Source organism: Rosa chinensis, chromosome 2 (genome assembly GCF_002994745.2).
Source record: "Rosa chinensis cultivar Old Blush chromosome 2, RchiOBHm-V2, whole genome shotgun sequence".
In the NCBI taxonomy this organism is placed as follows: Eukaryota; Viridiplantae; Streptophyta; class Magnoliopsida; order Rosales; family Rosaceae; genus Rosa; species Rosa chinensis.
The window spans coordinates 71,142,347-71,160,726 of NC_037089.1; the positions used below are offsets into that span (position 1 = coordinate 71,142,347).

At 39.9% G+C, this 18,380-nt stretch overlaps 1 long non-coding RNA gene and 2 pseudogenes across 1 annotated transcript; all 3 read left to right on the top strand.

Annotated features, from left to right (window-relative positions):
* Positions 1-1,923: 1,923 nt before the first annotated feature.
* On the top strand, positions 1,924-3,005 carry LOC121051923. Its single transcript, XR_005807472.1, has 2 exons — positions 1,924-2,273; positions 2,502-3,005. It is a non-coding gene; the product is annotated as an uncharacterized LOC121051923 (long non-coding RNA).
* Positions 3,006-4,058: 1,053 nt separating this feature from the next.
* LOC112189738 lies at positions 4,059-5,931 on the top strand (annotated as a pseudogene).
* A 5,402-nt stretch (positions 5,932-11,333) lies between these two features.
* LOC112184914 lies at positions 11,334-12,256 on the top strand (annotated as a pseudogene).
* The last annotated feature ends 6,124 nt before the right edge of the window (positions 12,257-18,380 follow it).

The window sequence follows — 18,380 nt, forward strand, 5'->3', positions numbered from 1 at the left end:
CCTTGCGCCGCCCACTCATGCCTTGAATCGGTGTTCATGGTTGCCCCGCCGTAGAGCAATATGGGAAAACCACGCCAAACTAAACCTGTCAAATCCATGGGTACAACAATCCAAAGGACCAAATACTATATTCCCTTCATCACCCATCCGGCAGCATCACGACGTCGGTGAAGTGACGTTGGATCACCATCGGAAGAGAACGAGGTTGTAGAAGTCGGCAGCTTCTTTAGGGTTTTCTCCAGAGAGAGAGAGAGAACTTGTATAGGTCACTCAAAATTGTGATCATTGTTTCAAATGGAGTAAATTATTCATTTTTTTACTTTAGCTTTTTTGATATATTGATTAATTACTTTACCTTTTTTGATTGGTTAAAGAGACCGAACATTATTACTGATTGACTTTTACATTCATAATATTGATTGGTTACGACTTACGAGAGAAGGGGGATCTAATGGTTGAATTAAGCCTCTATAAGACAAATTAATTACTTTAAGCAACTCTAACAGCTTCCCCCATATTTTAATTTTTCTCTATTGTAGGGGAAAATGACCATATTTTGCTCTAACAGATTCCCTATAACTATTCATATTTTAGGGAAAGTGAGGAAAGAGAAAATCAAATTCCTTATATTTACAGTAATCTCTAAAATTTTAAGGAAGAATTATGGAGATATGAGAGATTGCTATAAAATAGGAAATCTATTGGAGTTGGAAAAGAAAAAGAGCCTAAAGTTTTAACTTTTGCTTCCCGATAATACAGAAATTATACGAAAGCTGTTGGAGTTGCTTTAACTGAACTAATCCAAATTTTGTTTGGGAGGGGGGGGGGTCTGGACCCCTTCAAACCTATTGATAGGTCCGCCTCTGGTCGGGGCGTCCATCTAGCTTGGTCCAGAACCAGTGGCTGGTTAGATTATCAACATTAAGGTTGTGTTTGTTCTAGGGGCCTACTCATCAATTTGAGGTCGTTTTGAGCCGTACAATGTTGATTTTGAGTTGGATCATGCCTAGTGATGTATTTTTAGTTTTGGGCATACTCTTTAGCTATTGCTCAGCTAATAAAATGATTAGTAACCCTTTTAAGGCATATAATGCCGTAATTTTGATACTTTCTTTTGGTGGGAGAGTTTCTAATGAGAATCACTAAAATGAAGACTTTATGAGAACTTTCTTATTATACCCACTTTTCGATTATATTTTCGTAAATCAAAGATGTCTAGATATTCATTTGTAGATCATTTATGAAAATTTTCAACTAAATTGAAAATAGTTAAGGCATTCATACTCATGATTTATCATCTATGAACACGAACGATTCAAAATTGACAGATTTGGTTTGTGCATTGATTTGACCTAGTTTAGTACTTTAATGATTAATAATTTGAAAGAAAATTTTCAGAAGTGAATTACTCATGCATACATAAACATCTAACGGTTCATTTAGCGTAATGTAATAAAAAAGTGAATCTTACAACCTTTGACTAAAAAGTCTTCATAAAATCCTAATTTAGTGGTTTACATTAAAAACTCTCCATTTGTTGGTATCCGATTAATCACATTGTCCAGAAAGCCCATCAACTCTAAATTTGAAATGTACCAAATGATATATGACAGAATATGTCATTTTTGGTCGTTTATGAGACAATATTTGATCCTATGGAACTTGCTCCACAAGTGTCCTTCTCAATTCTCATTTTTTCGGTTACATCAAACGTCCTCCTCATCACAAGGAGTCCTCGGCGGCTAGAAATTTCCAACGTGCACCTATTATTCATAGAACGTATAATTTCTCGGAGGATAAGTTCCTTTCACTGAAGTGTGGGGCCATTGGCACATGAACTTGTCTCTCTAACCCCTTTCATATCACATATGCTTATATAGCACGTGCTTGAAATCCTACCTTGCGAGCTGGCTAAGATCATGATCATATCAACATCCATGTGGAAAAGGGAGTTGGAATCATTAACTGAGATGCTGTTGAGGGTTCTGCTCGATCTGAGTTTTCTTTTCTGGTTTCAGAATGCAAAGAGATACCAGAATTCGATCTCATATCGGATACGATCGATCCCTCAGCAAAACCATAACCACAGATTAGCGTAGATGATTTATATATGCACATGCCATGTTAGCTTATATATTCCCCTGTATCTCACATTCTCACCCAATGTTTTAAAACGCTGAAGGCGTACCCGAGGCGTTTTCGGGAGAGCCTTGCAGCCTTGAGGCATAAGGCGCATAAGGCGTAAGCCTTTCGTATAAATCACATATATTCATGTAATTTAACTAATTTCTACTCTTATACATACCACATTAAGAGTAACCAAAATAACACTATTAATTGTCATTCACTCACCATAAATTAAGTACTAGAGACAATTAATATCTTCCTGCAGCTCAAAATGTGCAGCTTACCAACAGAAAAGAAAAAATCTCCTATTTTGATCTCTCTCCCCTGCAGCTCAAAATCTCCTATTAATATCTACTTTATCTTATTGTTTTCAGGTATATTGGTCCTCCAGCAGCACGAATAAAATTGCAGAGCATTTTCCAGCACCAGAAGAGTTTGATCCGAGCAGGTTTGGGAATGGAAAGGCCGCTCCAGCTTACTCAAATATCCCATTCGGAAGCGGTCCTCGAATCTGTCCAGGAAAAGAATATGCTCGACTTCAACTTATGTGTTTCCTCCATCACGTCGTTACAAGATACAAATGGGAAGTGACAAATACAAAGGCCAAAATTGCAGGCGGTTTGAATCCTGTTCCAAAAGAAGGGTTTCACATTCGCATCCAACCTTACAATAAGTTGGCCTGAGTAGAAGTACTGAATGCACTGAGCTGATCCTAGATCCAAATAAACATGCTGCATGGAACTAAAGAAACTACCTATATAGTTCATAGTTCATACCACCACGTCGTATTTTCTGGATCTAATTAAATGTTATATGTGTGGGTTGTATTCGCAATATATTCACATCTACATACTACAGCTAAAGTATTTTGTGGACCACTGCCTTTGGTTAATCCCCACTCTGAGATTACTTCTCCACAAAGAAAAGAAAAAATCTCCCATTTTGATCTCTCTCCCCTGCAGCTCAAAATGAGTACTTGACTCATACACAAGAGACAATCAAAATCTCCTATCTTCCTGCTGCTATCAATTAACAATTAACAGCTAATCATATATCAATTAACACAAGAGATAATCATATATCAATTAACAATTAATCAGCTAATCATCTTCCTCAATATAGTAAACCCAGTTCAAATGGCAAATATAGACGGGATCCAGAACAGAGCTAGAACAGAGTCAATGGGATCACAAAATCTGCAAATATAGACGGGAAATCAGGAATCATACCTTCAGAAGTTCAAATGGCCTGTTCCGAATCGACCTCCAATCAAGCTCAAATTGACTGCTGCGTAGAGAGGGGCAGAGGGCTGAAATCGGGGCTGAAATCGAAATCGGGGTAGCAGTCGCGACCTAGACAGCTTTAAACCCATTCTATTTCAAAACGATGTCACTTCCCATTTTTTTCTGCGCGTACGCCTTTCGCGCCTTGGAGGAAGCCTTCCACGCCTTTCACGCCTTTGAGAACGCCTCACCAGCGTCGTCGCCTAGCCCCTTACGCACACTCATTTTCAGGCCAGATTATGGCTTTTTGCGCCTCAGGCGCGCCTTGAGGCGCGCTTTTTAATTCACAATCTCACCAACCGTCCTAGAAATTAGATGCTTGCTTAATTTGGCTAATCCTAAACTCCACATAGCTAGCTAGTTATCAGATTATAGTGATCACTGAGAAATTAGGGCAAAATTAGGTTTTAGTATGAAAAGGGTCAAGTCAAAGATGAATTAGGAAAGTGCTCTGGCTAACGTTATCGATCTTGTTGGTTCTAGTTGAGTACTAAGTTTGAGTGTATATACTTCAATTTGGAGAAAAAAAAAAAACTATGTTTCTCTCCTTCTCGAGTCCTTCTCCTTCTGGTTTCATTATCTCCTTCTCGACTTCTTCTCTCTCACTCTTTCATTCTCCCTCTTCTTCTTCCTCTTCAGACCAAAGGAAGGAAAAGCAAGTTGGGTATTAATCATATAAATACCGCCTACGATTGTTCAATCCAGGAACTTGAAGAGGCACAGAGTCAGTGATCTTCGATTGTCATCATCGCTGTTTACCCATGGCTGGGTAAGTCCCTCTTTATCTGATTTCGATCAGTTTTTGGATGACCGTGAACGTTCTCTCTTTATCCCCAAGTTTGAATGACTATTGAATCTGAAGTCTGCATTTTGGTATATGGGTTGATTTGGGTTTTTTTTTTTTTAAATCGAAACTCCAAACTTTTGATCTGATTTGAGTACAGCAATGGGGAACTGAGGGTTGCAAATGGGTTCTATTGGCAGGATTTTCCTGTTTGTGGGACTCTAAACACATAACAGCAAACTAATAACAGAGACTAACCTACGATGGGAGGTTCCAAATCTGATCATAGTAAGCCTCATGTTGTTTGTGTACCACTTCCACTCTTCCAGTTCAAAGCCATATCAAGGCAATGCTAAAATTTTCAAGACTCCTCCACCATAAAGGTTTTCACATCACCTTTGTCAACACAGAGTTCAACCACAAGCGCTTTTTGAAATCTCTAGGACCTGACGCTCTTGATGGCTCCCCTGATTTTCGTTTCGTAACTATTCCGGATGGTCTTCAAAACTCGGATGAAGATACCACCCAAGACCACATATTGCTTGGTGAGTCCATCAGAAACAAATTATTGGCTCCCTTGCTTGACCTCATCACAAAACTCAAAACACCACCACCAATCCTCCAGTGACTCGCATTGTCTCGGATGGTTTCATGTCTTTCACCCTCACAGCTGCTGAAGAAATTGGCATCTCCATTGTGCTCTTCTTTTCTTTTTCTGCGAGTAGCGTTATGGGATACAAGCAATTTCCCATACTGGTCCAAAAAGGACTTGCACCACTCAAAGGATATACCTAGAAATAATTTGCATTTGTTGTCAAATTTTATGACTAAATAGAATCTATTTATTTCTTTTGTTGTAGATGAGAGCTGGTTAACAAATGGTTTCTTGGACAAGGTGACAGATTGGGTTCCAGGATTCAAATCTATACGTTTAAGGGATCTCCCAAACAATTTTATGATTACAAATCCCAATGACACCCATTGGACCTTTTGCTTGCAAGCAATTGAAAGAGTTGGCGAAGCTTCAGCTTTCATTCTTCATACTTTTGATGCTCTGGAGTCACATGTTTTGGAAGCTTTCTCTTCAACTATGCTTGTTTATACGATTGGGCCTCTCCAACTACTTCTCAATCAATTACCAGAAGAATCTTTGAAGCCTATGGGGTACAGTGTATGGAAAGAAGAAACTGACTGCCTCCAAGGCACCAAACTCAGTTCTGTGTGTTTACTTTGGTAGTATAGTGAATTTGACACCTAAACATCTCGTCGAATTTGGTTGGGGACTTGCTAATTCCCAGCTGCCATTCTTGTGGGTGATAAGGCCTGATTTGGTTGTTGGTGAATCAGCAATTTTGCCACCGGAGTTTGTGACCGAAACTAAAGATAGAGGTCTACTAGCAAGTTGGTGTCCGCAAGAGGAAGTGCTTAGCCACCCATCAGTTGGAGGGTTTTTGACACAGTGGGTGGAATTCGACCATTGAGAGCGTGACGGCTGGAGTGCCTATGCTTCGTTGGCCATTCTTTGGTGACCAGCAAACAAATTGTTATTGTACTTGTAATGAATGGGGTATTGGGATCTAGTAGTGATGTGAAGAGAGATGAACTAGAGAGGCTTGTTAAAGAGTTAATGGAGGGCGAGAAGGGTAAGAAAATGAGACATAAGGCCATGGAGTGGAAGAAATGTGCAGAAGAAGCAACTTCTCCACATGGTTCTTCAGCCAAAACCTAGGACAATTTAGTGAATCAAGTGCTACTGTAAGAAAATGCTCTGTGCCACTGTAAGAGAGAGCCGAGTATATTTATGCATTCCCTAAATATTCAGACATTGGTATTACCAATCACTAATCATTCACTCTTGGTCCAATTCTATTTTAGAAAACTCAAATAATTCTCTTCATGAGAGATGATGACCTTAGATTTCTTTGGTTCAAAGGTGTACTATAAGACTGATAACTGTTGAAATAAAAAAAATACAGACCCAATTACATTGAGTTTCGTCCACTGAAAGAAAATAAGAGTGTGCTTTACTTTATGTAAAATTAAAAGCCTTTTATTTCAAGAAAAATAGGGGACGAGTTTGATAGTTAGTGAAACTCTAAACAAAGGAAATAATTAAGCTGCTTATATTGGGTTTGCAAAGCATCTGACTTCTAGCTTGTTTGAAAGTCTAGACAAGCAATTGAGAAAGAAGTTGCAGTCTTCACGTCAAAAGAGAAAGGAGATAAAATGTCCAACTAGTTCACTTCAAGTTGAACTCTAAAACTCTCTATGTTGTATACAAGCCAAACTCATCTCGAGTGCAGTATATAAGCACCACATGAAGAGCAGAAAAGGGGAGGACGCAAAGGAGCACAGTAGCGGTGGACAAGCAGAAGAAGAAAGCAGCAAAGGAGCTTGGAAGACAAAAGGTTCAGACCTCATTCCATCGCTCTCCACCACCTTTTCTTTTCTGTTGCAGGCTCTCCCCACAACGGCACCTCCGGGTGTCAATGATGTCAAAGACAACATGCCGGAGCAGCGTCTCCGATGAACCATGCCGGGTAGCGTCCCGATGAACTCATCCCGAAGCCCTGTCTCCCAAAACCATCATAGCTACAAGCTTTGCTGAATCTGCTGTCAAATAACAACAAAACCATGACTATCCATGCTGCTCTGTGTCAACCACCATAGATGATGTCAAAGACAACATGCCGGAGCAGCGTCTCCAATGAACCATGTCGGGTAGCGTCCAGGGCCGACCTTGTGAGTTTGAAGGCTCAATGCTAAAAAAATTTTGAGGCCCCAAAAACAAATGCTCAAACCAATACGAATGCACTTTCTTATTTCTTCTCATAATCTAAATCAGAGGTCTTTATTGCCACTGACTAGGAACCCAAATCGAATTTCTGGTAATCGGAATGCATGCAAGAACTCAAATTTCTGCCTTTCTGGTGAGAAATTATACTCAGTCTTTGAACAAAAACCATTTCTTAAACCCAGAAGAAGAAAAAATAGAAGAAAAAAAGCAAAAACCATGAAATTGATCACAGCTCTTACCAAGTCAAGCTACTCAGACACCAAATTGATCAAAATCTTAGTAGATCAAGCTACCCAAACACCAAAGACATAGAGATAGAAATAGCACAACCAAAAACCAAAAACCCAAACGATGAGAAGAAACTGATGACAAATAAGGAATTGATGACAAATTGTGTATTAATTTAGAGAAAAATCCAAACCAAATGAGTAGAGCAAAAGGGTTTAATTACAAGGAACGGTGAGGCAATGAGGTTGCTGCATAAAGGCAAAACAGGGGGGCTACGATTGCCGGAATGCGGTCGAGATTCTGAATTGAATTCAAAATAATTTGGTATGCAATATTATACTTTGCTTCTTTATTTCTTTCTTTCTGAACTGAGTTCAAAATGTTCACAGACTAACACAACATATCAAAGAGACCCACCCTCCCATTGTCAGATCAAACCAAAACCCAGATAACTCTATGTTGTGAGAATGAAGAATGAGAGGAAAAATAGAAGAGAAAGAGAGAAAAGGGGGGAAGAAAGAAACTGAGGATGGGGGATTGGTGGTGATAATGATGTGAAATTAAACTGGTGATTTGTTTGACAAGAACACTGGAGAGGGAGAGAGAGCCTTGGAAGGAGAAGAACAGGAGATTTTACAAAAAGATGAGTTTTACGATCTTTTTATTATTATTATTATTATTATTATTATTGCAGGTCTACATAAATTTTTTTTTGAGGCCCCCTGAAATCTGAGGCTCTAGGCCTGGGCTTGCTTCTCCTAGGCTCAAGGCCTGCCCTGCATCCTAGTGTCCTGATGAACTCATCCCGGAGCCCCGTCTCCCAAAGCCATCATAGCTACAAGCTTTGCCGAATCTCCTGTCAAATAACAACAAAACCATGACTATCCATCCACAAGCACCGATGAAAATAACACAATCGGCGCAAAGAAATTTAAAGAAATAAACAAAGGACTCACCCTCGAATTTAAGGCTTTGAAACTTTGACAGTCTATGACATTTCAGCTGCCGTCCGTGTTTTATACCTGCATAAAAAGGGCTTGTCAAATTAAAAAGCCCCAAATTCGTGGGGGTTCGTGATACAAATGGGGTGCCGCGTGTCTGCTCGTTCACAAAGGACCAAAGCCATTGTTTTTCTAGAAACTAACAAGCTCTGGCTTGAAGCATACATCGAGGCTAAACCAAATTCATTCCAAGAGGTTGGCGGTGGTATTCTAGATTGAACTTGGAAGTTTAAACAATGATAACCAATGTGAACAAGACAATTGCAGTAGTTGACAAAGCACAAAGCAAAAAAGAAAAGAAAAAGAGAGAAGGAAGAATGTGGTGATGTTGCAGAGGATAAAGCTTAATTGTTTAAGCTATATATGCATAAGACAAAATAGTTCATTAAAAATTGCAACCAAGATTTTGCTTTTGCCAAAGTTGTAAGCCTTTCGTACTGGCCCTGTGAACACAAATGAAGAAAATTAAAATGTTCAATGAAGACAAAGAAGTTTACCGCTTCACAAAGTTGTCGATTCACAATTGAATTAGGTGATAAAATGAATCTGGCCTCACCTACGAAACGACGGCCAATTTTCTTGTGAAATAAAATAGAAGGAGTGTCATCAGTACTTGGCCTTCATTACAAAGCTGGAAGCGAGAGCTAGGAGGAGAAAGTCCTTACGACCTTACCCAATTTCTCACGGGAAGAAGCAATACAGCAAATTTCAAGCTTCTAAGTGTTGAGAGATTTCTTCTAGTCGAAGACCCATGCGTGCTCCCATCTCCAAATCATATTCCATCTTCGGACCCATCTCCAATTCGACTTGGCAGTAGCACCGAGCTCATGTTTTGCCTGGGTTTTGGGTAAAGACGGCGGAAAGAAAGAAATATAAGAAGTGAAAAAAAGAAGGAGAAAAAGGAAATTGGGAAAATATGGCAGCTGGGCCTACGCACCATTTTGGGCCTCTATGAAGCTTCTGATGGTGACCCATAATAAATCCGGGTGTCCAAAGGAGAAAAAGAAAAGCTCGATGGGTGCCTCTAATCTTCAAATGAAAATTAAAAATGTCCAAATTAAAAATGCCCTAATATTGGTTTCGTAAAAAAAAAAAAATGCTTCGAAACCAAAAATGGAAATATTTTGGGTACAAAACCAAGAAAAAGACAAATACCCAAAATCGGTACAAAACCAAAAAAATCCAAAATTTTGAACTATAATGGTTTGATCCATTCACAGGGTATGTAGGCAATCTAGTGACCCACTAGATGCAACCACAAATTCAAATCGAATCCCTAACTTCACCAGTCAAATTCAGCCAATCTGAATATCTGACTCAACCAGTCAAATTCACCCAAAACTCCAGAAAAATCAAGTCATTCCTAAATTAACCAAAAGCAAATTCAAGGGCTCTAAATGCTCACAAATATCTTAAACACAAATCCAAAAATAAATGGATCATCTACCCATTTAAATCCCAAATGCAGGAACTACATGTGGTTTGATCCTGCAAGGGTATGTAGACAATCTGAAATCAAATAATCTAGATGCAACTGCATCCCAAACACTATTTCTACCCCCAAAAATCCAAGCTTTCCAATGGGTCATTCACTCATTGGAACTCTCGAACTACGATTGGCTTGATCCCCTCCCGGGTATGTAGGCAACCCATTTGAAAGTTTGGGTGCAACCACAAAAACAAACAACCACATACTGGTTTCTTTATAAATGGAATCAAAGGGTATTTCCCTTGTAACGAGAGATTGGAATTAAGAGACACATTCTGTCTTGAATGGATCGAATCTGAAATAATTAAAACTCTATTATGTTAATGAATACAACTGAAATTACGTTGGGTGACATTTTACACTTTGTATAATTTTTTAACCCAACAATAACATGATAAATACTTGAACCACAGGATAACTAAAAGCAATATCCCAAAAAGAATGTGAATGAATTCTGATAAATCATGTGTAACAAGAGAAACAACTTGATGTAGACAGAAACATATACAGAGAGCAGTTGCATGGAAAAAACAAAGTTGGAAGTTGCAGAAATGAGAAATTATATTTACTAATAAGCTATGCAACCTGAAAAACATTTAGGTTAATTAATCTATTTATTGGTATCCTTGAGAATTATTTCCAAAATTCGATTTTGACGTACTGGTGAGCTAGCTACCGGTATAAACTCACTGATACATAATTATTGTATTCACTATCAAACATTGTATGAGAATGAAAAACATACTCATACACACAATCTAAGGAAGTAAGATTAGTTCCAAGGAAGTAGCTAAAAAGCCACATGCAGTATGCATTCCACTGCCGTTTCAAAGCCATATAAAGGCAATGCTCAAACTAGAAGACTTCTCCACTTCAGATGTTTTTATATAACCTTTGTCAACACAGAGTTCAATCACAGGCGCTTTCTTAAATCTCTAGGACCTGATTCCCTTGATACTTGCCTGATTTTCGGTTTGAAACCATACCAGATGGCCTTCAAAGTTCAGATAAAGATACCACACAAGACTTCTATTTTCTGTCTGATTCTGTGTCAAAAATTTCTTGGCCCCGTACAACATGAGCTCCTCATAAAACTCAATGACACCACAAGTACTTCCAACAATGACAATCCCCCTGTGACTAGCATCATTTCAGATGGTTGTGTTAAACAGCGACAAGCGTGCCCGTGGCCCACCATTGTACCGATACTGTCCCAACTTAACCCCCGATAGGTGTTGGGTTTTAATAACAAAAGGCTTCGGTACAATTGGGTGAGATCCACCCACTTATTAGTTATATTTTATTTGTCACTTTTCCAATGTGTGATCTTTTCTCTCCAACACGCCCCCTCACATGCAACCTAACCCTAGGTCTGCAAGTGAAATTAATTAACAATCCAATTCCCACATTAGAAATTGGGACACAAGTCTCATATTGGAGACTTGGCCAATATAACAATCCAAGGCCCACATCGGACACTTGGTAACAATCCAATCGGAATTTTCCGATGGCAATATAAGGAACCCAAATTCGGGCCCATGACAATTGGAGAGAGACCTGCTCTGATATCATGTTAAACAGCGACAAGCGTGGCCCGTGACCCACCATTGTACCGATAGGTTGGATGGCCTTTACCTTTGCCGCTGCGGAAGAAACTGGAATCCCTGTCACAAGCTTCTTTCCTATTGTTGCAAGTGGCTTAATGGGATATGTACAATATCCCACTTTGGTAGAAAAAGAACTAGTTAGTTCTTGTCCACTCAAAGGTGAGAAAAGTTGTGAGTTACAATCTTTTTGGGTTTTATGGTTATTTCTACTCCCAGTTTGTCATTTTACTGCATCTGTGAGTATCTTAAAATACTAAGGATGTCAATGCAGTGCAGAATTACATTCTAAGAGTGTGAACAACAGCTACAGCCTACATGCCTTAATTGCTAGTTTCTATTTTCTAACATGTAGATGTGAGCTGTTTAACAAATGGATTTTTAGACAAAGTAATGGACTGGATTCAAGGAATGAAAGATCGATGAATTTGGAGTTTGGTTGGGGGACTTGCAAATACCGAGATTCCCTTCTTTTGGGTCATTGGATCTGATTTATTTATTGGAGAATCAACAATTTTTCCACCTGAGTTTTTAGCTGAACGTCCGTAAGAGCAAGTGTTCAACCACCAATCAGTTGGAGGGTTCTTTACACATAGCTGTTGGCATTCACCCACAAGTTTATCTGCAGGAGTTCCTATGCTCTGTTGGCCATTCTTTGCAGAACAACACACAAATAAGTGGTGTGCTTGCAATAAATGGGGCATCGGGATGGAGATTAGTGATGACGCTCGTGAAGAGAGAAGAAGTACAAAGCCTCGTCAAGGAGTTAATGGAGGGAAAGAAGGGTAAGGAAATGAAAAACAAGTCTACGGAGTGGAAGACACTTGCAGAAGATGCTACTGCTCCACATGGTTCTTCATCCTCAAACTTAGACAACTTAGTGAATCAATTGCGAGTCTGCGAACACAGGAGATGCTATAAAATATCCACTATATATCTATAAGAATGACAGACATTCTTCATCTTATTCTTGTCGATCTATCTTAATAACTAAATTTAGTTCTACCGATGACTAGTCTTGACTCAATAATTTAGCAAGATTTATTATCCCGGTAAATTTCCATCTCGTTCGAGATTTAAAGTTCTAATCGATCTCAATGCTCGCTCCCATATATCTACTTTGAATCTTAAGTTTGTACAAATAAATAACAAAACTCTCAGTCCCTCCCTATGAATGGTCTTATAAAGAAAAGAATCTAAACCATGCATACTAAAAAGGGAAATGATCATTTACTCAATTTTAGTTTAAAAATTGCCAATTTACCCAAACACTTTAAGAGATTGTTCACTTACCCAAACACTGAGAGATTATTTCCCTATTACCCAATTAAGTATTTTTTTAATTCTTTTTTATTTATTTTTAGGACAATTTTGCCCCTCCTTTTTCACTTAGAGAGAAGTGATAGGAGACCTTGCCGGACTCCAGTGACCGGAATCCGGCTACTGGACTGGTGACCAGATTCTGGCGTTTGAATTTATTGCCCCATAATAATACCCAATAATCATATTATTGTCCCCTAATAATACCCAATAACCATATTATTGCCCCCCCCCAATAATTATATTATTGACTCATAATAATCATATTATTGCCTCCAATAATCATATTATTACCCTCCAATAATCATATTATTGCCCCCAATAATCATATTATTCCCTCTAATAATTATATTATTGCCCTCAAGTGAATTTCGTAAACTCTCAAAACCAAAATGAATACACTACCAACACAATTGATCAATGGAATTTATATGTTCAATTGTACACGTTCACTTTTTTTTTCTTTCTTTTTTTTCCTTCCCCATTCTCGAAGCTCTTCCCATCGAAATCAGAAAAGAAAAAAAAAAACCATCAGAATTTTTCTCCGGCCACCCACGCTTCCCCTGTGGACACCCATGCTCCTCCAGCCCGATTCTAGCACGATTCCAATAGGACCGCCTTCGTCTTCTCCAGTCACTCACTTGTAGCCCGTCTCTGACCGGTCCCAGCCTTGATGCAGCAACACCCCTGCTTGCTCGTCCGTACCAGCCTCATCCGTGCCTGCAGGTGCCCCACGCCGGCACTCTCCACCGTCACAGCCACCATCTCTTGACGTCTCCAGATAAGAGGAAAAATAGAAAACCTCTGCACCGATCAGACATTGGGTGCAGTTGAGGGATCCATGGACCTGATGACGCTCTGTTTGTTCAGCAAATCCAGCTGCTCCACCGAGATCCGACATCCTCATATGCACCACTGGCGAGTTCACCACCACCTGCAACAACTGGCTCAGGCTGAGCCTAGACAGCACCTCTACATCATCAGTGCTACAGAAGCTGCGTTTCAGGACAGGCAAGGAGTCAGTGGCGTCGGAGGCGACGATGGGCATGGCATGGAGGGCCGCGACCTGAGGTTGGAGGAATCTGACATAGCCGTTCCGGTGCCGTCAGAGCCGAGAGAGAGAGAGAGAGAGAGAGAGAGAGAGAGAGAGAGAGAGAGAGAGAGAGAGAGAGAGAGAGAGAGAGAGTCCGGGAAGAGAGAGATTCTGAGAGGAGAGAGATGATGAGTTTTAATTTGTTTAATGGGGGAAAAATTGTCAATAGTTGTTAAATTGGGTAAATGAGGTTAAAAAACTCTTAGTGGAGTTAATGGGCAATTTTTAAGCTGAAATTGGGTAAATAGTCATGGCCCCTATATATATTAGAAAAAAAAAACGGGCCTCCCCCAAATACCAAACCCTTTTGTTTTGTTTCATCATATCTGAATTCACAAACCGGTTTGTTCCTTTCAACATTTCCAGAAAGCATATAGCATTGATTATTGCACGTAGCCGCACCATGCCCACAACACAACTGAAGCACTTGATTTCTACTACTAGGGCCTAGTTGCATTTGATTCTTAAACCATCAGACCAAGCTCCAAGCTGATTGAAGTACAAATATGAGAACAAAAGTACTCAAAGAGAGTTTGATTGAAGCTCTAAGCTCCAAGGGAATCGAAGAAGAGGAGAACTGGAGAAGTCTGAATAGGATACGTTGCGACTTGCGAAGAAGACCAAAAGAGAAGTCCGACGAAGCGGCACTGAGAATCTGAGATTAGGTGGGTCTCAATCTGGGTCTTTTGTTTTTTTGTTTTTAGGGTAAAAAGTCAGTATTACCCCTACGTATCCGATTTATTTACATACTTGCGTATCTGCATAGGATACGGACGTATCCAAACCATATCCAAATCAGGATACACGTATCTGAGCGTATCCGAGCCGTTTCGTACCAGTATCCTGGATCGAAATTCACGTATCCGTGCATTGTAGCAAGAGACTAAAGAACAATATTTGAGTGAGAGAATTTGGCAGATGAAGGCACTAGTAGTCCACCTTGGTTCTTCGTCCCACAAACTAAAGACAATGTAGTGAATCAAGTGCTACCAAGAAAAGATCAGAACGAAGTTTAATTCAGAAAAGAAATAATATCAAGTGATCAACCAACTGCTTAATTATTAGTTTTTGTTGGGCTGCTAATTTTTTTAATCGTTGAGTCTCAGGATCTAGAAAGATTGTATTGCCTCTAAAGGCCTTGCATAGTTTCAACGGAGTTTATGTTTTGTTCTAAGCTTTAAGTGATCTCAATTGGTTAATTCTAAATAAAGATGATGTCTTGCATAATTATATGATCCAGTGTTGCTTGCTTGCAACAATTGCGAAGAAAATTAAGATGGTAACTTGATATTATTTACGTTTTACATAGTCAGAATTCTACTAGAGAATCTTTTGGATTCTTGCACGGCTCATTCAATCAATAGTTATGTATACATTATACTCATCAAGGTACTGAAAATAATGAGTTTGAAGATTGGGTGACTCCTGACCTGGCCTTCGTGAAAATTAATGTCGACAACTCATCTGGGTTTACATCGTAAGGGATTTGCTGCTTCCTTTCTCAATTAGCCTGGGGGAAGAAGCTAGACCTGTAAGGATTGGAATTGGGTTAATTAATCTAAGGTATGTAAAACTAGACTCAACTCAAAGGATTGAGATTGCCAGGATTGAGAGATGAAGTGTTCTTTGATGTATTTGTTGCTTAATAGGGTTTTTGTTCACGATCAAGGGATTATAGTGGAGTGGTAGTGGTGGTGATGGGTTTTATTGGGAGAATCAATTGACTAAACTTTTAAAGTTTCAATTAGATTTAGGGTAGATTTTTTTTTTTCATTTTTTTTAGGGGAACGGAATTAGGTTCGATAAATATAACGACTTCGCTCGGTCAAGTTAGAGGAATTTGAAATTCCCTCAGATTACATCTCAATGCACAAATCAGACTACATATAGCAGAGTTAGCAAAAACGAAACTAAACTAAAAAAAGAAAGAAAGAGAAAATAAAAAACAAATAGTAAAAACTCCTACCCTTATCCAGCAATAAAGAGTGTTGCTATGAGCCAAGTCGCCGAAGGATATGAGTCAAGTCACACTTACCCCTAAGGTCAAGTCGCCGAAGGATATGAGTCATCTACGCCCAATCAGCCTTTGCAACGTGATTTACAAAATTGGCTCAAAGGTCTTGGCCAATAGACTCAAGCCTCTGCTGCTGGAAGACTTAATTTCTCCATTTCAAGGTGCTTTTGTTCCTAGAAGATTGATTTCTACAACTCATTGATGGCTTTTGAAATTGCTCATTTTCTGAAGCGTCGAAGAAGTGGTCATGTGGGTTATGGTGCTCATAAAGTGGACATGAGTAAAGCTTATGATAGAGTGGAGTGGTCATTTTTAGAGGGGGTGCTACGGCAGCTGGGTTTCTGTAATAAGTGGGTTACTTGGATTATGAACTGTATTCGGACGGTGTCATACTCTTTCCTGGTGAATGGAGAGCCATTTGGTTGTTTGCAGCCTTCACGGAGATTCCGACAAGGAGATTCGATTTCACCATACTTGTTCCTGTTGTATATGGAATTCCTTTCTAGGCTCATAGTTCAGGCGGAGACAAGGGGTTTAATCCATGGAGTTCGTATTTGTACTGGTGCACCTTCCATTACTCACCTTTTTTTCGCTCACAACTCTTTCATCTTCTGTAAAGCTGAAGTCTAGGAATGCATGGCTCTCAAATAGATACTTGTTCATTTTGAACAATTGTCTGGGCAGCAAATTAACTTTCAAAAAAGCTGCATCTCTTTCAGCCGTAATGTGCCTCTGTATTTTCAAGATGAATTGGCGGCTGGACTAGGTGTTCAAAGAGTAGAGAAGCATGACAAGTATTTAGGACTGCCTATTGAGGTAAGCTATTCAAAGGAGGAGGCTTTTGGTTACTTGAATGAAAAGATTCGCAAGAGGACACAAGGTTGGAGGGATAAATTGCTTAGCACTGCTGGTAAAGAAATTCTGATTGAGGCAGTTGCACAGGCTATTCCGAATTACATTATGAGCTATTTTGAACTTCCAATTTATTTGTGTGAGGAAATGCATCGATTGATGGCTAGATTCTGGTGGGGAGAGTGTGTTTCTGAAAAGAAGATCCATAGGATGAATTGGGAAAACCTGTGCATCCCAAAATCTAAGGGTGGCATGGGCTTTCATAATATGATTTCTTTTAACCAGGCCTTACTGGCGAAACAAGGCTGGCGTTTGTTGTGTCGCCCGGACTCTCTTATGTTTCAATTACTCAAAGCCTGGTACTTTCCTCATACAGATTTCATGCACGTTGCTGTTCCTCAGGGAGCTTCATATACTTGGAGGAGCATTATCTATGGCTGTGATCTTCTCCATCGGGGTGTTCGATATCAGGTGGGGGATGGTGACGCAATCTCACTCTGGAATGACCCCTGGTTGCCACGACCCTATACTTTTACACCATTTTCTGTTGTTCTGCCAAGCACTGAGGAACTTAGAGTGAGTGATTTGATTAACCCTGATTCTAAGAGTTGGGATATGGACTTATTACGGGAACTTTTAATTGACGATCAGAATGAACTTTATTGGTTCTTGGAATTTTGTAGAGGTTGATTGTCCTCTTGGTTGGGGTAGGTCTTAGTATGTATAGTAAGTTTAACTTGGGTTTTGGACTACTAAGCTGAAATGAGTTCTTGGGACATTAAGTTTGGCCTTGAGTGCAATAGTGGTATCATGTTAGCTACCATGGGCTTTTGTCCGTGTCTTGATATCCTAATGTAGTTTATTCTTTCTGGGTTTATGATTTGGGGAGGCCAATGTGTTAGTTTAGGATTCTGGAATCACTTATTTTGACTATATATGTATCAACAAGTTAGTAGCAGTGGCTTAATTGTTGAGAAATTTGTAAAAATAGCCACTTTTAGGACCTTAAATTGAATTATAACCCACATTTAGAAAATAGTTGAATTCTAACCTTTTTAGCGTGTTAAAAGACATGAATACCCTACACTAAAGGCAGTTTGTTTCTCTCTCACTTCACTCTCACTAACTCCTCAAACCTGCTCCTCTGGTCCGACAATGGCAACCCAAAACACCTTCTACAGTATCTCCTCCAAAAGACCAAAACCATAAGCTAGATTCACCTTCAACCCTCTTTCCAAACCCTCCACCCTAAATCTCTTCGGCTCTTCGCGAAACCACCCCTCACGCATCAAGCAGCTCGGCGCCGTCGAGGAAATGGGCAAAATCAAGCAGCTCGGCGCCGCCGGGATTCGACATGAAAATCGGCGCGGCCACCGTGCTCGATGGTGTCCACCTCGAAGACAGCATCGCTGTCAATGGCACCTGCCTCACCGTCACGAAATTCGACGATTCTCATTTCACCGTCGGTCTGGTGCAGGAGACGTTGCAGAAAGACCTCGCTGGTGGAGCTCGAGCCGGGTTCGCTGGTCAATCTGGAGCGGGCGGTGCTGCCGACGAGCCGGATTCACTGTGGATCAAGGTGAAGACAACGAAGGAAATACTCAAGTATGTGGTGCCATAAGGGTATATAGCTGTGGATGGGACTAGTTTGACTGTGGTGGATGTGTTTGATGATGAAATTGCTTCAATTTCATGCTGGTGGCTTATACTCAGAGAAGGTGGTGATTCCTCATGTCTAATTGGACGAATATTGTACGGTGGCATAAACTGATCTTGATCCTTTTTTTA